This window comes from Equus asinus, chromosome 8 (genome assembly GCF_041296235.1).
Source record: "Equus asinus isolate D_3611 breed Donkey chromosome 8, EquAss-T2T_v2, whole genome shotgun sequence".
Lineage (NCBI taxonomy): Eukaryota > Metazoa > Chordata > Mammalia > Perissodactyla > Equidae > Equus > Equus asinus.
This window is the reverse complement of record NC_091797.1, coordinates 7373238-7395582: the sequence shown is the minus strand read 5'-3', so window position 1 is coordinate 7395582 and position 22345 is coordinate 7373238. Positions and strand designations below refer to the sequence as shown.

At 39.0% G+C, this 22345-nt stretch overlaps 1 protein-coding gene and 1 long non-coding RNA gene across 2 annotated transcripts in view; one reads left to right on the top strand and one right to left on the bottom strand.

Moving 5' to 3' along the window:
* Nucleotides 1-22345, bottom strand: part of LOC106842352 (protein eyes shut homolog) — a 1064587-nt gene that overhangs the window by 93545 nt on the left and 948697 nt on the right. The gene's annotated exons all lie outside the window — the stretch shown is intronic.
* Nucleotides 172-9350, top strand: LOC123288398 (uncharacterized). The gene is made up of 3 exons (XR_006532072.2): nucleotides 172-295; nucleotides 3199-3362; nucleotides 3913-9350. It is a non-coding gene; the product is annotated as an uncharacterized lncRNA (long non-coding RNA).

Sequence of the window (22345 nt, the reverse complement as noted above, 5' to 3'; positions counted from 1 at the left end):
AGCTCGGGGACAATCTTCCACAAGCAAAAAGAGGAAGACTGGTAACAGAAGTTAGCTCAGGGAGAATCTTCCTCACCAAAAGAAAAGAAAAGAAAATGTACAGTATCTTCAGGATGGTTTGTCCTGTCTAAAGGTATTTTTTTTTTAAATGAGGCACATTGCTCTATTTTATACAAATACAAAAGGCAAGAAGAACAGGATCTGTTTTTACTTGGATTCTGTTTTCTCTCTGTAGGCTGCAGCACATACCCTCCACAGACGGACACCAGGGAGTGCTGCGCTGGTGGCAATCCAGGTCAGCTCTTCCTCCTCTGCTGTGTAGCTTATTGAAGCAGGCAGATGGTCGATGGATTTTCCCCTGGAAACTGCTGATTTTGAAAGACTCCAGTGTGCCAGTCTCACAAGTGTGGTGTTGGGCAGCATATAGTCCCTCGAAATATACATTTAACATTGCCAGGAAAATTAACATACCCTTAGAAAATGGAGAAATTTGCAAAAATACAAGATGAGTGCTGGCTTCTCCAGTTTTCTTTTGTAGATTTGAGTATAAATGTCTTTCCTTTCTCTCTGTTCTTAACTCCTTAGAAAGATAGCAATGGATTTAGCTCAATGTCCTGCTGAAATGCAATTAGATTATAAAACCATGTACACAGTTTTTGTTGTTGTTTCTATTTCTGTTGTTGAAGGAGCTCCTTGTGGAATATGCTTCCACACTGTTCAGCATTCTCAGTTAGAAATAAAAAAGTGGTAATCTCCAAATGTGATTTTCGTTTAAAGAGAATAGAAATTAGGTTTCTTCTGAGACGTTGCTAACAGTCATAGGTGATGGTGGCTTGTACAGGAAATACACACTTACCTATTCTTCGTGGACTAAGATGGCACTGAGTACGTGAGTAAATCAAGCTCTGTGTTCAAATGGATATATAATATTCAATTCACCCACAGGTAACAACATGAACTAAAGAGCATTGGTGAATTACCAATTCCTGCTTATACTAAATCATTCAAACATTCTATGTAGATAGAGAATTCCTAGCATTCTCACTTCCCTAATCGTCAGAGAAAAGCTAAGAACAAACGGAATTTTACATTAAGATAAGGACACTGATGAAAATATAGAGCCTCATCATTCCCACCAGCAAAAGAAATCATAAATGATCAGAATCTGAAGCAGCACATTCTTTTTCACTGCATGATTCTTAGCAATTAGTGCCATCTTCTGGCTTCTCAAAGTACTGCTTTAAATCTAAACCTGGTACTAATAGGATTTTTATAGTACTATGAAGTAAGAAAAAAAATCTCGAAATGTAGGGGTTCACATTGTAATATCCACATTACAGTTTATGGCATAAACTTTGAGAAGGTAAAATTTTCATGTATCTTCTCTATAATTCACATTATATAAACTGTGTAGATTTATATTGGATTAAATACCCTTTGCAGTTTATTGTGATAAAGGAAACTTCACAGATATTACACACATGGAATATTCCAGAACTGATGTGTTTTGAACACTTTTTTCATTGCTAACTCATGACTTTCTTTATGCAGGGGATTTTTAGTTATAATTAAGAAACGTTGAGGTTGGAGTGGATCATCATTCAAGTTCAGTGGAAATTCTTTTTAGCTTTTTAATCAATAATTTTTTAAATTATGGATCTATAAATGTACTTTTCTATATTCCAAAGGAATAAAAACGATAGCAATTCTAATACCTACAATATTCCAGTTGCTGGATGCCCTGTCTAAATTATTTCATTTCTCACAGCCCCTCAGTGAGATGTTCTGATTCCTATATTATTCCATCTTATAGGTGAAGAAAGAGGGGCTCGGAGAGGTGAAGTCAGAGAGCTAAGAAATGGCAGAGTCGGGATTTGAGCCCAGGTTCATTTGACTCCAAAGTCTGTGCTCTCTCTAATGATGCTGGGTATTCATGGCATGGGCTGATTAAAAGCTACTGACAGATGTTTATATTGTTAAAGTTTGTACCCTTCACAAATTGATTTTATACAACTTTATTCTCCCCCCCCCCCCCAAGTCCTGGGCCATGGACTCTTGAAAATTGATAGGACTTTTCTACTCCCTCTTCCATATTCCCTCAACAGAAACGTAAATCCATATTGACTACCTTGCTGTGCCAAGCACTTAAATGGTACCCAATATATACCAGTGAACTTATTAACAGATAGGTTGTCATAGGAGCTCAATTGTTTTCCAATGTGCAGAGAACATGAAAGAAAAATAGTGGTTAAAAAGATGAGTATATCTTCAAAGGTTTCTAAGGCTTGAAGGTTTGTGTGCGCGCACACACACACACACACACACGTATGTATACATATATATTCCAGAGAATTAACTACAAGTTTCATTTTTGGTTTTGTTATTGTGTAACTGTGTAGAAACAGCTTAGGAAAAGCAAAAACCTAACAAGGACCAAAAGTAATAAGGCTGATTTATCAAAGAGTAACATGTACTCTAACTGTGAGAGAGAGAAAAGAAAAAATTTTTTACTGGAGATTCTAGAGGGAATGCTCTATTTTAAAGACATCTGCGGTTTTGCTGTTGAAGTGCTGGAAAAAAGTAGTTTCCGGCAAAATACTAACTCGTTTCTGGGGACCACAACCCAGGATATTTCAAATGCCTTTCATAAAGGGGAGATTTTATATCCATAAATATGGCATGCAGATCATTCTAAGTCATATTACTAATAAAACAAAGAAAAATTATTAGCCATAATTTATGAGGTTGAAAATTCATGCGTGCACACCCGCATCACAAGCCCTTTAGCAGTCTACCGCAGCCAAAGGAACCCTCTTCAGAAGACTCTGAATTCATGAAGTAAAATACATAGGATTATGAAAGAAACCAGCTTTTCTGAAATATAGTTAAAATATAACAAGTTTGTAATAAAGTAAAATTATGCTTCTTTCATAATGCATTTCAATAAAATCTAGTAGCAGGTACCATAACCACAGTAATTTCAAATTGTGAGGAGCACAAATATTTTCGTACAGGGTATAGCAATTGGAATGTGATGGAAAAGCACCTGATTTCTCTCAGCGACAAAGTAACAAGTACTGACAATACCTCTGTGGTTTGTGGCCGACATTCATAATTAAGAATTTGTTACATTTCTGTTGGAGGTTGTGAAAAGATGTTCTTGTTTCTCATCCACATTCTCCCTGCGCTGACCTGCAGGATTGCCTGAGCTCTGCCAGCACCCTTCTCCTCACCTGCGGCCGTTCTCCCACCTGCAGAGTCTCCCCCTTCCCACTGGGCCTACCTTGTCCTACTCTGTCTGCCAGGTCCTCCGTGTGATACAACTTCAAAGATGCCAGTTTTGAGGTCCGGCTTAGAAGCAGGTCAGTTCTTTTCTTGAGCAGCTAAGTCCACACCCCAAGCACTTCCCTTGTCGGGCTCCAGACCATCATACATCGCCCTGACCGCCTGGGGCCAGGTGCCAGACATTAGGGACAGCCCCTGGGACCTGGGCCTGAAGACACTATTCAAATTAGCCAAGCCCCAGGGAGCCCCCAAACCTAACTCACCCCACCCCCTCGCCGCATGTGCGCGCCCCCTGCCCCTCAGGCTGCCTGCTCCCCAGACCCAGTCCAACTCCCAGGGACCCTGCTGGTGACCTTCTTTCGTTCGGAGCTGTGAGTAACCAAAAGCTGTGCCTTGCATCTGTTGGAGTGTGTTGTCCTTCCATCCGAAAAAATCTTTAACTCTTATAGAAATCCCTGATTTCCCCCTGGCGTTTCCTCTCTCTCTTTTTCTTCTTGATGTTTTTGTTTGTTTTGGTTAATTTTCCCATAACACCCACTATCTTTTAGCAATTCACTATGGTGTCTCCTCCTACCCTGGACTGAGAGGGCCACCAAGGCAGGATTTCGTCGTTTTTATTTTCTGCAGTGTCCCAAGCACTTGGCACAGCACCTGGCACATCGCAAGCTCTCCACATGCGACTACTGAATCAATTCTCGCACCTGCCCCCTGGCCCGCTGTGACCAGCCAGGCTGGCCAGCACCTTCGGTTGACTGGCGACAACCCTGGTGGGACCACTGCTGGGTCTCTTGGTAAGAACTTTCTCCTTAGGGTGACTAAAGCTTCTAAACTAGCATGGCTGAGAGTCCTGGACAGGGGAAAAGTTGTGAGTGGGTCTTCGGGGTAATCATGGCAGGGACTGCCCTTCTGCTATGCCCTGGTTTCGGAAGCTGTGTGATACAGCTGTGGAAGATGCAGCCCTGTAATTGGTTATGGTTTCAAAGCACACATGGCATCTTGCCAGACAACATCACCACCCTGAAAGGTGGCCCAGGTGGTGGTGTCACAGACTATTTTGCCATTCTAAAAGACCAACAGCTTCTGGATTATGGGTTTCATGACAAGAGAAGCATCTGCCATTGCCTGATTTTTTCCCTGGAAAGTAAGTCGTTGATCAGAAGTGGGCATGCAGGATACCATGATGGTTTGTACTGCATTGACTAAGTTCATCTACAGGAGTGCTGGAAGAAGCATGATCTGTAGAGCCAGTAATCAGGATGGTAGGACAGATTTTTGCTACTAACACAGTGTAATCACCTGCCACTGGTGGATAGGTAGTCCTCCTTAAGCCCTGAGACCATATCAGTGGTCAGGGTTGTTCATAGCCATTGGGATGTGAGGATTCAGAAGTGCCACTTCTGAAGTTATTCCTATCAGGGAAGCCAATGTTGAGGCTCGCACGGCCTCCCTTCTCCCATAGCCATTTCCACATGCTGCCAGATTGCAGCCTAAAATCTTCTAACAATTCTTGTTTCTTCCATCAAAAAATATTTGTAATATTTTTCCCACATTCCTTCCGGGTAATAGGTGTCATTGTTCTTTCTAGGTTTTGACAGTCTGAGGAGAGTGCTTTATCTAGATAGTATTTTAATCGCATTTCCCTCATTACTCTTGAGTTTGAGCTCCTTTTACTTGTTGGCCATCTGCATAGTCTTGTGTGAAATATCTGTTAATAGCCTTTACTCATTTTTCTTTTGAGTTTTCTTAATTTTGACAACTCTTAAGAGTGCTCCCAATACTATATTACTCTTTTGTCTGTCACATTGCAGAGTTTTTCCAAATCTATTGTTTTTCTACTGACTTTAGATGTGATATCCTTTGCAACTCAAAAGTTTATTTTTTTTGTATTATCCAAAAATTTTCTTTTGTACCTCCAGAATTTTCTGTCTTGGTTAAGCACCCTTCCCTCAACCTTAGATTGTACATATAGTTTCCAAGATTTGGTTCTAAGACACTTACTGATTTATATTTTATATTTAAGCCTTTAATAATTCTGGCTTTTATTTTAATACATAATGTAAGAGAGGCGAGGCCCAACTTAATCTTTTCTGAGTTGGAGAGCAGTTCCATTTATTACATAAAACATTCTCTCACAATTGAATAAAACAGCAATTTTGTCATCTATGCCTTCTCATATAAGCTGGGATCTTTTCCTGGGTTTTCTCTTTGTCCTGCTGATCTAATGTGGCTCTTACCATGCCAGTTCCACATTTGTTTTTTTTTTTTTAAAGATTTTATTTTTTCCTTTTTCTCCCCAAAGCCACCCGGTACATAGTTGCATATTCTTCGTTGTGGGTCCTTCTAGTTGTGGCACGTGGGACGCTGCCTCAGTGTGGTCTGATGAGCAGTGCCATGTCCGTGCCCAGGATTTGAACCCAACGAAACACTGGGCCGCCTGCTTCAGAGTGCGCGAACTTAACCACTCGGCCACGGGGCCAGCCCTGCCAGTTCCACATTTGTAATGATGAAGGTGGTTTAGTGTGTGTTCTTATATGTGGCAAAGCAAGTTCCCCTCACATTTCTTCTTTTTTCATATTTTTATTGGATATTAATGGATTGCTATTATGTATATTATTCTATGTCAGGTTCAAAAGCTTGGAAATTTTATTGGAATTATATATTTTATATGCTACATTTGATAAAATTGGAATTTTCTTCTCATCCAAGAATGTTTTTTTTCTCGCCATTTATGTATCATTTTATCATCATTAAGATTTTATAATTTTCTACGTAGAAGTCATGCACCTTTCTCATCAAATTTATTCCCAGTAGTTTGTGACTTTTTTTGGTCACAATTGTGAGTGGAAAAAATTTCTTATTTTTACATTTAGGTAGACTTTATTAGTGTAATAAGATATTAAAATGGAATTTCCAGTTGAAATACAAGGAAAATAGAAATGAGATATCAAATTGAGGTGACCAGGATTTACAAAGTGAGTGGCTAAAAGCCAGCTGGTGACTCTTGAATTTTCCACCTCACTGAGGGTATAAAAGGCTTATAGAGCCCTTTTCCCCTCACGCTTCACTTCAAGTCAAGAGAGAGGGGTTTTAGGAACACAACTTGGAGAGCTTAATGTGTGTGCCTCAAGTCTGAGATGCTTAGAAAAGTCTAAAGAGGTGAGAGATTGGTTGACACCCTCTCAGGGAGGGAGCTAACGAGAGTCTGATTCTTGCCTGGGCTTGGCCAGCACCACTGGAGTTCGCCAGGGAAAGGACATGTGCACCTCATCCCGGGGTCTGATGTGAGTCATGTGTGGGGTGGAGAGACAGTGAGGTGTTTTTCTTCAATTATGACCAAAGGATCCACCGCATGAGGCGAAGAGCCCTCAGCAGGGAAATCTGGAGGTGTCACTGGATTGCTAGAGGCACAACCAGCTGGAACAGAGGTGCCTTTTCCCAGGGCAGAGAAAATTGCAGGGGAGAGATTGCCAGCTATGGGGTTTCCAAAGGACCCATGGAAGTGCTGCACAAGACAATTTGGACCTGCTGGATGCAGAGAGCAGTGAAGCTAAATCAACTCAACCCTGTCAGTCAAGAAAGAAGTTCCCTGTCTCCCTTCTTCTCCCTGAGCTCCATGCTGATCAGTCAGGAACTACAGTTAGCAAAAGAGGGGAGGAAGGGTTCGTTTTCCTTTACTCTGACTTTAGACTTTCTATCTGACTTGACCCCAAAAGGGGAAGGAAAAAGCATGAAGTTTAAAGCACATGGAAGATTTGCCAATCATATAAAAATGGACAACCTAACTAGCAAATGGAACTGATGTTTGTGACCCTGGAATGGCCGTGTCTAAATTTCCATTTGAGGGAAAAAGGAAGAACTAACATCACTGAGCAAATTTAAAGGGAGAATGGAAGACCAAGTAAAGTCGCTAAATGTTTCCATATGACTATGCTAGGATGAAGAAGGCTATTGATATTTACTTTTTGTCTTGTAACTAGTGACAGCACCAAATTTTCTTATTTAAGTGATATCAGCAAGAAATGGATTTGGATTTTCTTCGATTATTTAATTCTTTTTCTCATTGCTTTCGTTTGAACTGTCCCAAGACAATGGTGAATAGTAATGGTAACAGCAGGCATCCGTGTCAAGTTCTGATTTTAACTAAAAAGGTTTTAATGTTTCCCCACTAGGAATAATGTATGCTGTTGGTTTTAAGCTAGACTTTATTAAATTCTAGTATTTTTATTCCATTTTTAGTTTCTATTTCTATTTTCTGATTTCCTTAATAAAATAATAAAACAATAAAGCACATCTGCTGAATTTGATTAGATGCGTTATCTACATCTATCAAATGACATTTCAGTGTCTATTGATGTTATCATAAAATAGCTCCCTTTAGTTTACCTATTAGATTTGGAATTATGTTGATGAATTTCCTGGTATTGAATCATCCTTGTAGTCTTAGAGTATTTCCAACTTAGTCGTAATGTGTAATATTTTGGTACATTGTTGGATTGCATTTGGTAATATTTACCTTTTTTTTTTTTTTGCCTCTAAAGTCATTTAGAGAGATTGGTCTATAGTTTTCTTGTACTAATGTCATGCTGGTCTAATAAAATAAATTGAGAAGCATCCTCCTTTTTCTATGGTTTGGAATAATGTAAGTAAGACTGAAATAATCTGTTTTTAATAGATAAGATAATCTGTAAGCATGTATCATTGTGGTGACTTTTTAAGTAGTAGATATTTAATTACCTTCCAGATGCTAATATATTAATTAAAAAATTATTTTTCACTCATTGGGTCAATTTGGATAATTATGTCTTGCTAGAAAAACATGCATATTTTCCAAGTTTTAAATATTGTTTACTAGAGACATACATGTTCTATTCTCGATTTTAAAAACATTTCTTCTTTATCTATGATCATGTTACATTGTCATTCCTAACCGTATTTTTAATCTTTTTACTTTAATCAGACTCTGGAGGAATTTAATTTTTTTTGACTTTGCAAAAGAACCAAGGTCTTGTATACTTTGTTTTATTTATATTTTATTCATTTCAATTTCATCAATTCCATTTTTAAAATTTATTTTTTTTTGAGGAAGATTAGCCCTGAGCTAACATCTGCCACCAATGCTCCTCTTTTTGCTGCGGAAGACCGGCCCTGAGCTAACATCCGTGCCCATCTTCCTCTACTTTATATGTGGGATGCCTGCCGCAGCATGGCTTGCAGAGCAGTGCCTTGTCCGCACCTGGGATCCGAACCAGTGAACCCCGGGCTGCCAAAGCAGAACGTGTGCACTTAACCGCTGTGCCACCGGGCCGGCCCCCAAATTTATTTTTGTTTATTTCTGTATTTTATGTCTTAAGATGAACACTTACTTCCTACATAGACTTTTTTACTTGTATATTGTGAAATGATTACCACAATGTCTAGTTAACATTTGTCACCTTACATAGTTAGAAAAATTTTTTTCTTGTGATGAGAACTTTTAAGATCTACTCTCTTAGCAGCTGCCAAAAATGTGGGAAAACAAAGTCAAAAAAAGATAAATGGATTCCATTTTATTGATATACTGCATTTTGGTTATCCATTCTTCTGTTGAGTACATTTGGGTTGCTGCCATGTTTTTGCTGTTATGAATAATGCCCTGATGAACTTTCCTACACAGGTTTTGGTAGGGATGTATGTTTTATTTCTCTTGGTTGTATACTAGGAGTGGAATTGCTGGGTCACATGCTAACTCTGTGTTTGACATTTAGAGGAATTGCCAAGTTTTCCAAATTGACTGCACCATCTAGAGTCCTACCGACAATGTGTGAAGAACTGATACATGCTACAACATGGACGAACTTCAAAAGCGTTAAACTAAGTCAAAAAAGCCAGTCACAAAAGGCGGTATGTGATATGATCCCATTTATATTAAATGTCCAGAGTAGGCAAATCCTTAGAAACAGAAAGTGCATTAGTGGTTACCAGGGGCTGGGGAAGGGAGTGATGGAGAGAGAAAGCTAATGGCTACATGGTTCTTCTCAGGATGACGAAAACTGTTCTCAAATTAGAGAGTGGTGATGATGGCACTGAATTGTACACTTTAAAAGAGTACATTTTATGGTAAGTAAATTGTATTTCATTAAAGCTGTTGTTAAAGAAAAAAGACAAATGGAGAACAGGGAAAATCCTTTTTGTCACAAGGCACATGACAGCCCAAACGCATTTTTCCTAATTACAAAGAGCTCCTTCAGAAACATAAGGCAAGGACAGTCAATCTCAGCAGCCTTATGCTGGTGAATGTTTAGCAACTCTGGCGGCGGTGGGGGGAGAGGGGGGGCGGGGGCTTGGCGAGAAAAGCCCTTAATTGTAGCTTTAGTTGATTTTCATGCTGTAAATTTCCTACTGTGGTTGATTTCAAGCTATTATTAATAACATCGACTCCAGCACACATCGCATTCAAGTGAAAATGGGCACAAAATGTGAATGGGAGAGTCACAGAGAAATACGAATGACCCATAAACACACTGCTCGACCACACTTAGAGATAAAGGAACAACCATGAGATCATTTTTTGTGATTTTTTTAATCCCATGTGATTAAAAGGTTAGGGGAAAAGTTGTCTCCTATTTTGGTGGGAACATATATTATTTGAAGGGCAATTTGGCAAAATCTCTCAAAATTAAACATGAACATGTCATATGACCCAGTAGTTCCTCTGACAGAAAATTTCCTTCTGCTGATGCCTTTCTGGGGAAATAGAAATCCTGAATGCTTTTGGGGAACATAAGCTGTAAACGTTTCGTCTTTTACAAAAAAGAATGCCAAGCCTCTAACGAAATGAAAAAAAGAAAAAGAAAAAGCAACTCATATAAAGTTATTGGCAATAACATGGACTGTGAATAGCACCATGGAATTTTTATGAAATGTCAGCTATTAGTTTAATTGGAGCAAAAAGAAGGAAAAAAGTGAGCAATAATGAAATAAACATGGTCTCTCAGAAATTAATGCTTAAAAATGGCAATAGTCATTGTTCAAAAAGTAGAAAAAAACAATAAATCTATTTACCTATGTAAAAAAATCATATCTATGGTTACGGTATGGGAAAGCAACTAAGGAGCAATTATGACAGAGTGAAGATTTTCAAAATAGGAACAGTGGGGCTGGATTCATTAGGATTTCTGTTGCTTGGGGAATGGTGGCAGACCCCTTTGTCAGCCAAGTGCATGAATTTAATGCATTCTTTCAGCAAATATTTATTGGTCTACTAACACAGTATGTGAAAATCCCAGCACACGATGACTCTGAGGGACATAAAAATGAATGGGACCTAGTCCTTTGCTATAACTTGGCCTTCTGTCATTATCTGATTTTGTTTTTAAGTGAAAAGAATTTTTTCCTCCTTTTTCCCTATCCCCACCTTTCAAACAATAAATTTGAGGCTAAGGACTCTGTTTGGTATTCCCCACAGCATCTGGCACTATGACCTTCCATGAATTCCCAGGTGGCAGTCAATCTGTATTTGTTGACAATATTATCTTATACTGACAATAATTTGAACTCAAAAAATAAAGTCTAGAAATATTTTGTAAAACAGAATAGCAATTTGAACATGCTCTGAAGCTATTACAGCCTTCGCAGAGACCAGTGTGCCTTTGTTTTTCTGCTTGTCTACACGTGCTGTGCCCTTGAGCAGCCTGGCGAAAGTTAAAACCAGTTTGCAAATGGATGGGGATTTTCTCTTCTGAGTGGAGAATTTTGTTACTGATTTTTTTTCCTTGCTACATCAACAAAGCTGAGTCATTCATCTAAAATGAAGCCGATTACCTCTGTTTGTGTCTCTTTCAGTTCGCATTCTGAGAGGTGGGGGTGGCAAACACGTGTCCAGCCTGTGTTCTGGACAAGGAGCAAGAAAGCGAGAAAAATGTAAAGACTGTAAGTAATTGCAGAGTAACCAAATGGCACCCTAAGCTGATGAGGCAAAGGTTTGAAGTTAAGGTTGATAATTTAGATAACAAATTTTTCTTATATTTAACTTTCTATTGAAGTATGACAAGTTTACTAATCAACAGTGTGCAGTTTACCAAGTGAATTTGTCATTTCTGTGTAACCATCCTCCATGTTAAGAGTTGCTGGATTGTTTGTTATTATTTTGTTTGGGATTTTGCATCAATAGTCACGACTGGCCTGTCATTTGTTTTTCTTGTCGAGTTGAATATCTAGACCGTTCTTGTCTCATGGAAGAGGTTGGAAGTTTTCCCTCTTGTTTTATTCACTTTAGTTTATATGAGACTGGTGCTATTTCTTCCTTAAATAACCAGAAGAATTCATCAGGGAAGGCACATGAATTTTGAGTTTTCTTAGTGGGAAGATTTTTAATTAGGAATTTAATTACAGGACTATTTGTGTTTGTTATTTCTTCTTATGTCAGTTTTAATTAATTGTGTTTTACTAAGATTTTATGCAGTTTATATAATTTTTCAATTATATTGACATGAAGTGGTTCATCATATCCCCTTAATATCTGTATAATTTGAAGTGATGTCTATGTCTTACTGATTTTTAAAAAATTTCTGTCTGATAATTCAAATATCTGTGTATATCTCTGTGTGGTTCTGATGCTTGCTTCAGACTTTGTTTCTTTTCTTTTTATCTTTTAGCATGCCTTGTAATTCTTTGTTGAAAGCTGGGAGTGATGTGTCCTGTCAGAGGAACTAAAGTAAAAGGCCTTTAGTGTGAAGCATTATGTTATTCTGGCTAGGAGTTGGGTTTTATTTAATGTTTGCTGAAGCCCTTGATGCCACAGGCTTCCAATTCCTTTAGTGTCTGTGGTTTTGTCTTCTCTGTTGAATTTGAGTTTCCCTGAGTACTTGTCCCCAGAGAAAGTGCACCTGCAGCTCTTTCACCTATCCCCCACTGTTATTAAACGGGAGCCCTGTCTATGTGGTGGGAAGGTGTGGGGTGGAAGTATTCTGTAATCTCAGGATTAAATCTCAGTCTTTTAGTTGGAGGCTGTGTTCCTTGGCTATGACTTTGATACATGTTTCTTAGCTTTTCTCCTCCTTAGGGGAGGCAGGAAGGCTAGAGGGGCAACATGCATCCCCCAGGTGGGATGAAGCTCTGGTGAAGCCTCTTCCCCTGGGAGGTAGACCGCTCTTGGTTTGGTGACACCTTGCTCTCCAGGTTCTTCTGTTCCCTCTCTGACCGCATCTTCTCAGTCTCCACTTCTTTGCTCCTCTTTCTTCTCTACCTAAATTCTAAATGTTGTAGCCCAGAATGTAGCTCTGTCTGCATTCTCTTCATCAATGATTTCACATATTTTCATGAGTTTAAAAACTATATGCTGACAACTCCTAACTTCATATCCCTTAGCCAAGCCTCTCATTTTAAGGCACAATGAAATATACAACTCCCTCTTTGACATCTCCACTTACACATCCCACAGGCATCGGAAGCAAAACTAAACTCCTGTTTCCATGCCAAGCTTATTCTTCTCAGTTTTCAGTAAAGCATTCTATTATTTAAGTTGCTCCATCTGAAAATCTGGGAGCCATTTTTGATTCCTCTTTCTCTGCACCCCAACACAATCTACCAGTAAATCTTATAGAATCTCCTTCAAAATAAAACTTGAATCTGGCCAGTTCTTTCCCACTCTGCTCAGACACCATCACTTATAGGACTACTGCACCAGCTTCCCATATCCCCTTCTTTTATTACTCCCTATCCAATATAGGAACCCAAGTAATATTTGACAAACAAAAATTACTCCCCGTTTTAAATCCATGGCTTATCATTGGACTTGATGAAAATCCAAACTCATGACCATGAGTCCCAAAGCCCTGAAGAGTTTGGCCCCGTTTCTCTGACGTCAGCTTGTTTCTCGGATGACACTATGCTACCTGGCCTCGTTCTTGTTCCCTCACGTCAGCGGCCTCCATAGAGTCCCTCCCTGACCACGCATCTGAGTCCATTGTGCTCTGTTATTTCTCATCACGGCATCTATTTGTTTCCCTGTGGCACCAATCCCAGTTTGGAATTTCATATCTGTTTGTTTATTGTTTGCCTATCTCCTTTGTAGACGTTAAGCCTCATTGAGGAAAGAAGACAGGTCTGTCTCATTTACCGTTTCCCCAAGCTCCTAAGACAGGGCTGGCATGTAATAGGTTCTTAATTAGCATGTGTTAAATGACTAAATTATAGAATGAATTTTCCTACAATTAAGATGACAAAGTTGAAGCCTATTTGTCTCATAATTTGACATATAATTTCTAATACTAAGAAAACTAAAGCATATTGATGTCCAATCGAATAAATTTCTGTACCAATGGGACAAGTCATAACAGATAATTAACACATGTCCCTAAGTGCCTAGATTTGCTTAGATAACATTTTAATCATGTGGGAAGACTTGACCAGTCATTCGTAATTTTACACTTGAGCGATTATTCTGAAGAAGACAGTTATTATTTCCATTGCTGTTAAAATAATCAGTAATCACTTCCATGACTAGATTTTGCTTTAAATACAGTACAACCAAATCTGAGTATCTGAGACATATTCCTAGGATTCAGAGGAACGTGTGAGTTAAAAGCAGGCTCTGCAGTCAGGGTTTAAGGGTTCTGATTACAGCTCTGCCACCAATTAGCCAATTCTCCTACCAGTTATTTACTTTCCCTAATTTTCAATGTTCTCATCTATCAAATGTGGACAATAATATTAGCTGCCCTTTGTACACTGTTGAGGATTAAATGAGATGTCCCATATAAAGCACTTAGAACAATGTCTAGGTTGTAAGCACTCAATACTTGCTAACTCTTACTAGCCATTTCATAATGAACCAAAATGACTTGTAATGAAGGAGACACAAAATAAAACTGCATTTGAATCAGTAGGAGTAAGTCATAACTTATTTTCCTTATTGTCAACCTAAGGGCTCTGACTGGAATCAAAAAATCAAAGAGAAGGACCATCTCCTCCAACTCTTTAATCAGGCGATGAAGAAAGCGAAGCACAGGGAGGCGGAGTGACTTTCTCCAGGTCACACACCTGATTGTTTCACACTCCGGCCCGAGGCTTGGCTGTTCTCAAGTGTAGGCCCTTCCCATCACACAACACTGATAGTTTAACACGGCCAACTTCCATTTAATCAGCTCTAAAGTGATGTGAGGATTTGTTACTTAATGAAACAATATCTGTTTGAGTTCGGTTAAACGATGCAGTTCACTAATTAACAGCAAGCACATGTTGAAGGAATAAAGAGTTGACTCAGAGGCAGCACGCTGCTCTAGAGGACAGAGGGTGAAAAGCACCAGAGGTGTTGCTCTTTTCCTTTCTATATCTAAGAATGCTTTGAGCAATGCTTCTTTTCAGTTTTACCAAGTAGTGCATTTGGGATGTAATCATTTCTAAGTTTGTTCTTACAAAAGCTGCTTCTCTGGAAATAGACTTTTGTCAAGGGGATTTTTTTTTTATCAAGTTATAATTAGACTTCACTTAATACACCCATAAATTTGCAGCCCTTTGTGTATTGCACAGGTGTTCTGGTATTCTCCTATTCCAACAGGGCAAGTATTGAATAACCAAAAACCTTTTAGCTGTTGGCAGAGAGAAACCTTAAGTCTTTTGATTTGCAGAATGGGAAATTGTGTAATTCCCTAGTTATTGTAACACGTGGGAGAAACGGCTGTCGAAGCCTTCCATTCTCCTATTGCTATGCTGATTTACACCGAAATTCAGTAACTTGAAATCCAGGATCCTAGAGATGCACTGTCCTCAAAAGTGTTTGTTTATTGTAACAAGTCATGGAGGAGAGAGGTATAATGGAGGCAGGAAGCAGGCAAGACTGTAAAGGGGCTTTATGATCCACAAACCAAAAGACCTCTTAAACATTCTACTTTTAAAGCTTACATGGACAGTTCAACTTAAAATGCAGTGGATACAGCTCTCTCAGGAAAAATCAGGCCCACCATGGCTGAGATCTCAACTCTGACGAGTCCTTCCGGGACTCACTGGGCAGGGCAGCCACAGTGAGGTTCCTTCAGGCGAGCCCCCCTCGGTGTTTGCTGTCAACAGGGTGCTTGTGGACCAGCCACCCCGAGACTGACAGGGATATGCTCCAACAAGCAGGATTATCAGCCACTCACCCTCATGACAGCTTTCCTTTCTCTAGAGCTTAAAGACTTGGGACAGTAAGAGTCTCGCTTTCACAATTTCAAGTTGATTTAATACACAAGAACTGAAAAGATGAGATTCAAAATACCCTTGGTCCCTTTAGAATGGCAAAGAGAATTACCAAATGCCATTTTTGAGACTGAATCATTAGGTGCAATACTTAGATCTGCCCTCTGGAAAAGATGGGATGTTGCCTGCCAGGTGTTCAGTCATGGATGCAAATCAAAATGGGCAGGAAAATGCTGACTTTCAAAGAGCTGTATTAACTTTACAGGCCACTAACTCACCAGTTATACTCGAAAGGGACTGACCAACCACAGAGGCAGGAAAGAGTTACTCTACTTCCAGCAAATCCCTTACTCAGGACCAACGTGTTATCATTAGAACAAGTGCATTAAAATATATCTAAATTTGTCTCTTGTCTAGTCCACAGGAAAAAGTTTAATTTGAAATATATTAATAAGTGAGCTTTTGCAAGTTTTTCTTATTTGCTCTTCAGATTTTTAAATTTCAGAAGTGAACAGAAGCCCAGTTCTTAGTAATCCCTATAACAGTCTCTCCTTAGGAAAGTAAAGACTCAAATAGCCCTTCAGGAAGCATTGTTCACATTGAGTAATTCATGTGTTTTGAGATATGAACCATACTTTTGATACGGGGTGTTTATAACTCCCTTTTGAAGTTCATGTTCACATTCAGGGTTTACAATATCATCATTCCAGCCCAATGGGGGTCATGACCTGATCATCTAAGACTGCATACCCTTACCTTTCGATTCATCCTTTCTATCTCAAGGACAGGGGTAGGCTGAGGCAGGGGAAAGCACGTGGAACCCTCAGTGTTGTGGAGAGCATGTAGATGCTGGAGAACTTGGATAATCTCAACGCAACTGAGGCACTCATCAAGTCAGGATTTGGTTACAAACTATAATTAATTTTCAGAAATAGTCTCTCCCTCTCTATTTTTTTCTCATTACTCCTCTACTTAATGTTTGTCTCATAAATGCATAATAGTAGGAATCCCAGACCTCATTGGCCAAGTCTTTAATCACAGACATGGGCCATGAGTTTATTGGAGTTACACGCATAATTATTTTGACTAATCAATTCTATAGTAATTGGTACGCTTTCTAAAAATACTCCCTTGCTGGATTAATGTTTTTCTCTAAGAAATTGTTTATTTGTCTGAATTGACAAAATGATGCCTCTAAAAATGTTGATCTTTTCAGGTTAAGTTGTTCTTATCAAATGTATGAAATATACCGTATGTCTACGCAATTTTATGAGTGGAAATTCACATTAAATGATCATGTGGTTCTTGGTCAAAGTTCTCAAGACACTTAAAATATTGAAGGGTCATCATTTGGTAAAAGGACAAAGGAGAAGATGAGGATCGTCATTTGATTCACTGAGAAAAATCAAAACAAAACCAAACCCTAAGTGATAAGTGCATAATATAATTTTAAGCATTTTTGACTTTTACTAAGTTGCAATGCAGAGAAGGGAGTAGAAGTAGCTCCCACTTAAACTTACTCTGCTTAGTTTAGGCCGAAGTGGCCTTGTCTGGTTCTTCATGTTTGGGAATGCCTACCGCAAAGGGACGCATTTCCATAAAATGGCCATAAGACATACAGACATTGAATCCTTGACTTTCTACAATGAGATCGCTGTTGGTATTAGCTGAGATTGTCATCACTCTGCTGCATCCATAGTCTTCCTGCAATCTTTGCCACAGCTCGCTTAGCCTGAACTTAGAGAATGCAAACTTAGGGAAACTTAATTGTGTTGGGGTGAGTGCGTGGTTTCAAAGTACTGTGAGAACAAGAATATGCAGCTGTTGAATATGCCATTGTTTGGAATGGAATACTCCACTGTTTCCTCTAATGATATCAATTAATTGGAATTATATAATAAATTTTATATATTATACATCCCAAGCATTCAAGCATAATGTGAAATCAGCTTCTCTAAATTAGTTTTATGAAAACAGTGGAGCTAATAAAAATCTCAGGCCATGTTTGAAAGGGAGTGATCGAAATCAGTGGTCTCTAAACTTTTTAAACCATGGCCCATTTATATATTAATTTAAAATTATATACATATGCTAATGTGGACATCATATAATACAAAACATAGAAATTAAAAGATTGAGGTAAAAAAATAGAAATAATATTTTCTTCCAATTCCACAGTGGAGTGTATATACACCACTTTGGGAACCACTCCAGTGTATTCTGTGAAAGGGTTGTTCTGTGAGAAAGAAGAGTTCCTTGGTTTGTGTTGCATTATTACAGGACTTCTCAGAGCCTTTACTGTGCTACTAGACACTGTGAATTCCTGAAAGAGAAGTAGAGTATGTAATGTTATACTCTATAATGTAACTATATAATATTTTAAAGAAAAGCTGAAGTCACAGAGATGGATTCCAGATCTACCCATCACTCATGAACTATATCACTTTTGACTGGTTATTTAAATTCTCTGAGTCTCAGTTTCCCTATTTGCCCAATGGAAATAATGGCATACCTCATTGGGTTATTGTGTGGATCATGTAGGAAGATGGAGGCAAAGCTCTTAGCTGAGGGCCTGGCATACAGTAAGCACTCAATAGTTGCGAGTTCATTTCAACACACTCTTTTATGGGCCACCTGTTGCACTAGTGTGCTGTGGAACACACATTTGGAAATGTTCCAGAGTAGATCAATTCATTCATTGATTATTTTATTAGTTTGCTTTTTCAATTTGGCAAACACTTACCATCTCCTAAGTAATAGGCATAGTAGTAGGCACAGGGTAAAACTTAAGATGAATATTCTGAAGAACTTTCAAATCATTTTCAATTCAGCAAAAATTTGAGAGCCTACCATGTGCCAGGTACTGTGTGCCACTCTGCAGATACTGTGACGGCCAAGGCAGATGTGATCTCTACCTTCACAGAGCTTACCGTCGGAGGGCAGGACTGGTGCGATGTCTAGCCAACATTTAAAAGACAAATACAAAATAGTGTGAACTGATAGAGAGTGGATAAGGTGCAAGCTGGAGGATAAGGTGGGGTCTGCCCATTCAGGTTTGCACGTCATTTAAGCAGTTCTTTTCTCATCCTAAGGAAAATAGGAAGCCATTTTCAAGCTCAAAGTCATGGAATGACAAAATATTAGAAAAGACTCAATATGAGCATATCAGTGGATATAAACAAAAAAACCCCTTGAACTGGATAGCTGCTCTCATCATATAGAATGGTGGGCAATTTACGTCACACACGGGCATCTCCATCCCTGTTTATTTCATTCTTAATGATCGATAAATTCCATGGCCTCTTCATAAAATGTTGACTCCACAGTTTTTCATGTAGCATAAATTTACTCAGACTCTAATCAATTTTCCATTTCTGTGAAGAATTTTTTTAATGTACAACAAATGTGTGTGTGCTCTCCCGCACTTGGTAACTGGCAGGTGCATCACATTAGCACAGCTGTTAACCTGACCAGGCATAAGCTGATGGGTGTGGCAGGATCGGACAGTATCCATTTTATACAAAGACGGACTCTTCAGGGGAGGGCCTGGACTGACAGACCTGCAAAGTTAAATTGTCTGGGGAGCTGTGGCGTGAACTGCAGAGGTTTCTGTTTCCACACATGGTCTACAAAATCAGTTTGCCATAAATATGTTCAGAAGGCACGGTTCTGCCGCTGTGCATAGTTTATCTATTTTAAAGACGTTTGTAATAAGCGGGAAATGCTTGTGTTGGGAGGGAAAATTCCATGAAGTTGCTCCACAATGACCAAGTGGTGGAGTGAACAAAAGAACGTTTGGCCTTTAGAGTTTAGTGTTCTCCTGACAGTGTTCCAGAGGCAAACCACAAGAGTTTGATAGAATATTCTTTGTTCTCCGTTTAAAAGCAGGCAATAACAGATGCATGGCTCCCTGGGAATTGAAATGCAAAAACCTACAAACTAATTTGAGTTTTCATTTATTGTGATTATTAGAAATTGTCTCCTGGGGCTAGTTTTAAGACAAGAGGTAATGTTTCATAAGAAGACCTAAAATTTGCTTTTTTATTATTTTTCTAATTTGGAAAAATATAGGTTTTCATTTTGCTGCTTGCCTTGATATTTCTTTTACAATACTGGAATAATGCTCATACCATACTTTCATTCGGTTGTAAAATATATTTTATAAACTTATAGTTTATTAAATCTTCTAGACTGAACTATGATAAATGAGATAACACAAAAAACCCTGTACTGTCTCTCTCTTTGAGAAGGAGTCTAAGGCTTATAAACAAAGTCGGAAATATCTGAGAAAACATCTCAGGATATAAAGTTTAGGGAAATCTTGACACTGATTGTATCAGTAAAGATTAGGTTTAACCTATGTATAACAGATAACATACAACAAAACAACAGAGGTTTCAGCAAAATAGATTATTTCTCCCTTATTAACAAAAAGAATGATGGTGGGCAATCCCTGTCTGCTATGGTGGTTTTATAATGATCAGATTTAAGCTTTTTTCATCTTTTTGTTTCACCATGCTAGCATGTAATGTCCATTTTCAAGGTTGCCTTATGATCCAAGGTGCTTTCTGGAATTTGAGTCATCTCCTCCACATTCCAGGCTTAAGAAAGAAGGAAGATGAGGGGTCACGCCACTCTTAAGAAGTTTTCCCAGAGGTCAGAACGATACTCTAAGACTTCTGCTTCCTTCTTATTCCCCATAACTTAGTCCTGTGGCCACGCTCTGGTTTAAAGGAGGCTAGAACATTTTAGCCTGGGGTACATTACTGCCCCCGATAAAATCAGGGATGTATTAATAAAAAAGCAGAGAATATATTGGTCAAACAACTAGCACACTCTGCCAAAGCTGACGTAATTCCCCAAGTCACAATACCTTATTATCTTGTTCTTAATAGGTGTGTGTGTGTGTACACATATATATAGCTAAGTCCAACACTGATCATTGGTAAGAAGCATAAAACCTTTAGGGAAAGATGATAGCATTAACTATAGACACGTAAACAATTTCTAAACCTTATGAAATATATATATTGAAATATATATTTAAAGACACATTTGCTTATAACCAGATAACTTGTAATAATTATGGGAACAATAACTGTAACTTTGCTCTGCCAGCACTGCCACTTGCATACGTAGAAGAAAGGTGCTCACGCACTCTGTCAATGGATTGGATTGCTGGAGTCCATCAACGCTGTTTTCAAGAACATTGCAAGAACATTAAAATATATATTTATTTTAAGTGCTGCTTTTCTACATGTGCCAGTCAACCTTCTTCTCTTTACAGATGCTGAAATAGAAAAAAGAATTGAAAGGCAGGAGGTGCAACTTTCCCACTGAGCAAGAGGACAAGCAATTCCCTCAGTTCTTAAGAAAGAAAAAGTGCAGACAGCTCAAAGTTTGCCTTCAACGCAGAGCAAGAGGAATCACTTTCCTGAGCTCTTTCTTGTGTGGCCACAATGGCTCCTGTCTCCTTGCTCCCCTCTGGGGTTGGGCTTGATCTTTCAATGTTTCTTTATAACTAGAAGCTGGAAAATACAGGATTTAAACATGGCGGGAAGTGAGGGGTACTGACACGGGTTGAACAGCAGGGCGATCAAATAGCTGTGGAGTTGGAGGGAAAGAGCTGATCATGTCCTAGTGGATGCTATCAAAAGAATTATGAGCTCACATGACAGAAAATTACACGTACTTGAAATATGCCATTACTAAATGCCAGCCTGACATTAAGCTGCTTCCTAGAAGTATCACGTCCTTAACCAGCCTGGTGTTATCTGTGTCCCTGGAGCGCTGCTTCCTCCTGATTCTGCAGCACCCTGGCTTGTCTTTAATCACTGCAAAGAGTGTCACCAACTTAGACAAATTCTTGAAAGGAAATTAATTTTGATTTTCTTTGACGTCCTAGAGAGTTTTCTTTTTAGCGAGGATGGAGATCCAGCCTTCTTTCCCATTATGCCAAGATGCGGCAGTTCCTGTGAACTTGAGAATACAGACTTGACCACCTTAAAGAACAAAAGCATTTTCTATACAGTCAGTTATGTGTTAGCACTTTGCATGAACCATCTCGTTTATTCTTATGGAATCTATAAGGTATGTTCTATTGTTGGACTCATTGAAATTGAAGTACTGACAGACCAAGTAACTTGCCCAAGGTCACTTGGCTGGCTCGTCTGCAAGAGAATGGGGATTGTCACCCAGCCAGACTGATACAGGCCTAGGCTCTCCATCAGCATCAGATACTGCTTCTTCAAAGGCTGGGCTCCATCAAGGGACCTAGGTTGGGTGGTTAAGGTCAATCAAGAAATATTTATGGAAGGGACACGAGGGTGAGAGACAAGATAAAGCATCCCCCTTTGTCTTTAGAATGCCATGGTTAAGAAAACAAGAAGTGATGATTCCTGCACAGGAACAGGCGACAGGAAGTGTGAAGAGGAGCCCAGTGTGGAAGGTAAAGCCCTTTACAATGGAAGGGAGCTGAAAAATTTCCATTTACATTGTGTGCTTGTCTTGGCTCCAGCCATCACTGCCATGATTGCTGTACAATGAATTCCCCAGTGGAAATATCAACAAGGTAGGAGATGTCACAATTGTATTTTTTTATTATCCCCCAAAGAATGTATTAGTGTGGTAGATATGGCTATAATTTGAAAGCAAAGAGCCATGTAGCAAACACAACTACTGATTAAAAAAACAAGCTGATTTTTCATCCTCTGATATTAACAAAGAGGCAAAGACAAAAAAAGGAAGTCTCAGATATTATCTGTTCCTGTTCTAATGTGTAGTTGTAACTGGGCAGCCTCTAAACTTACTGGTTTGCTCTAGGCTTTTCTCTATTGAATAAACATATGTTCAGCATGTTCTGGACAATCTCCTGGAGGCAGATGGGTAACAGTGAATGGTCCAAGAA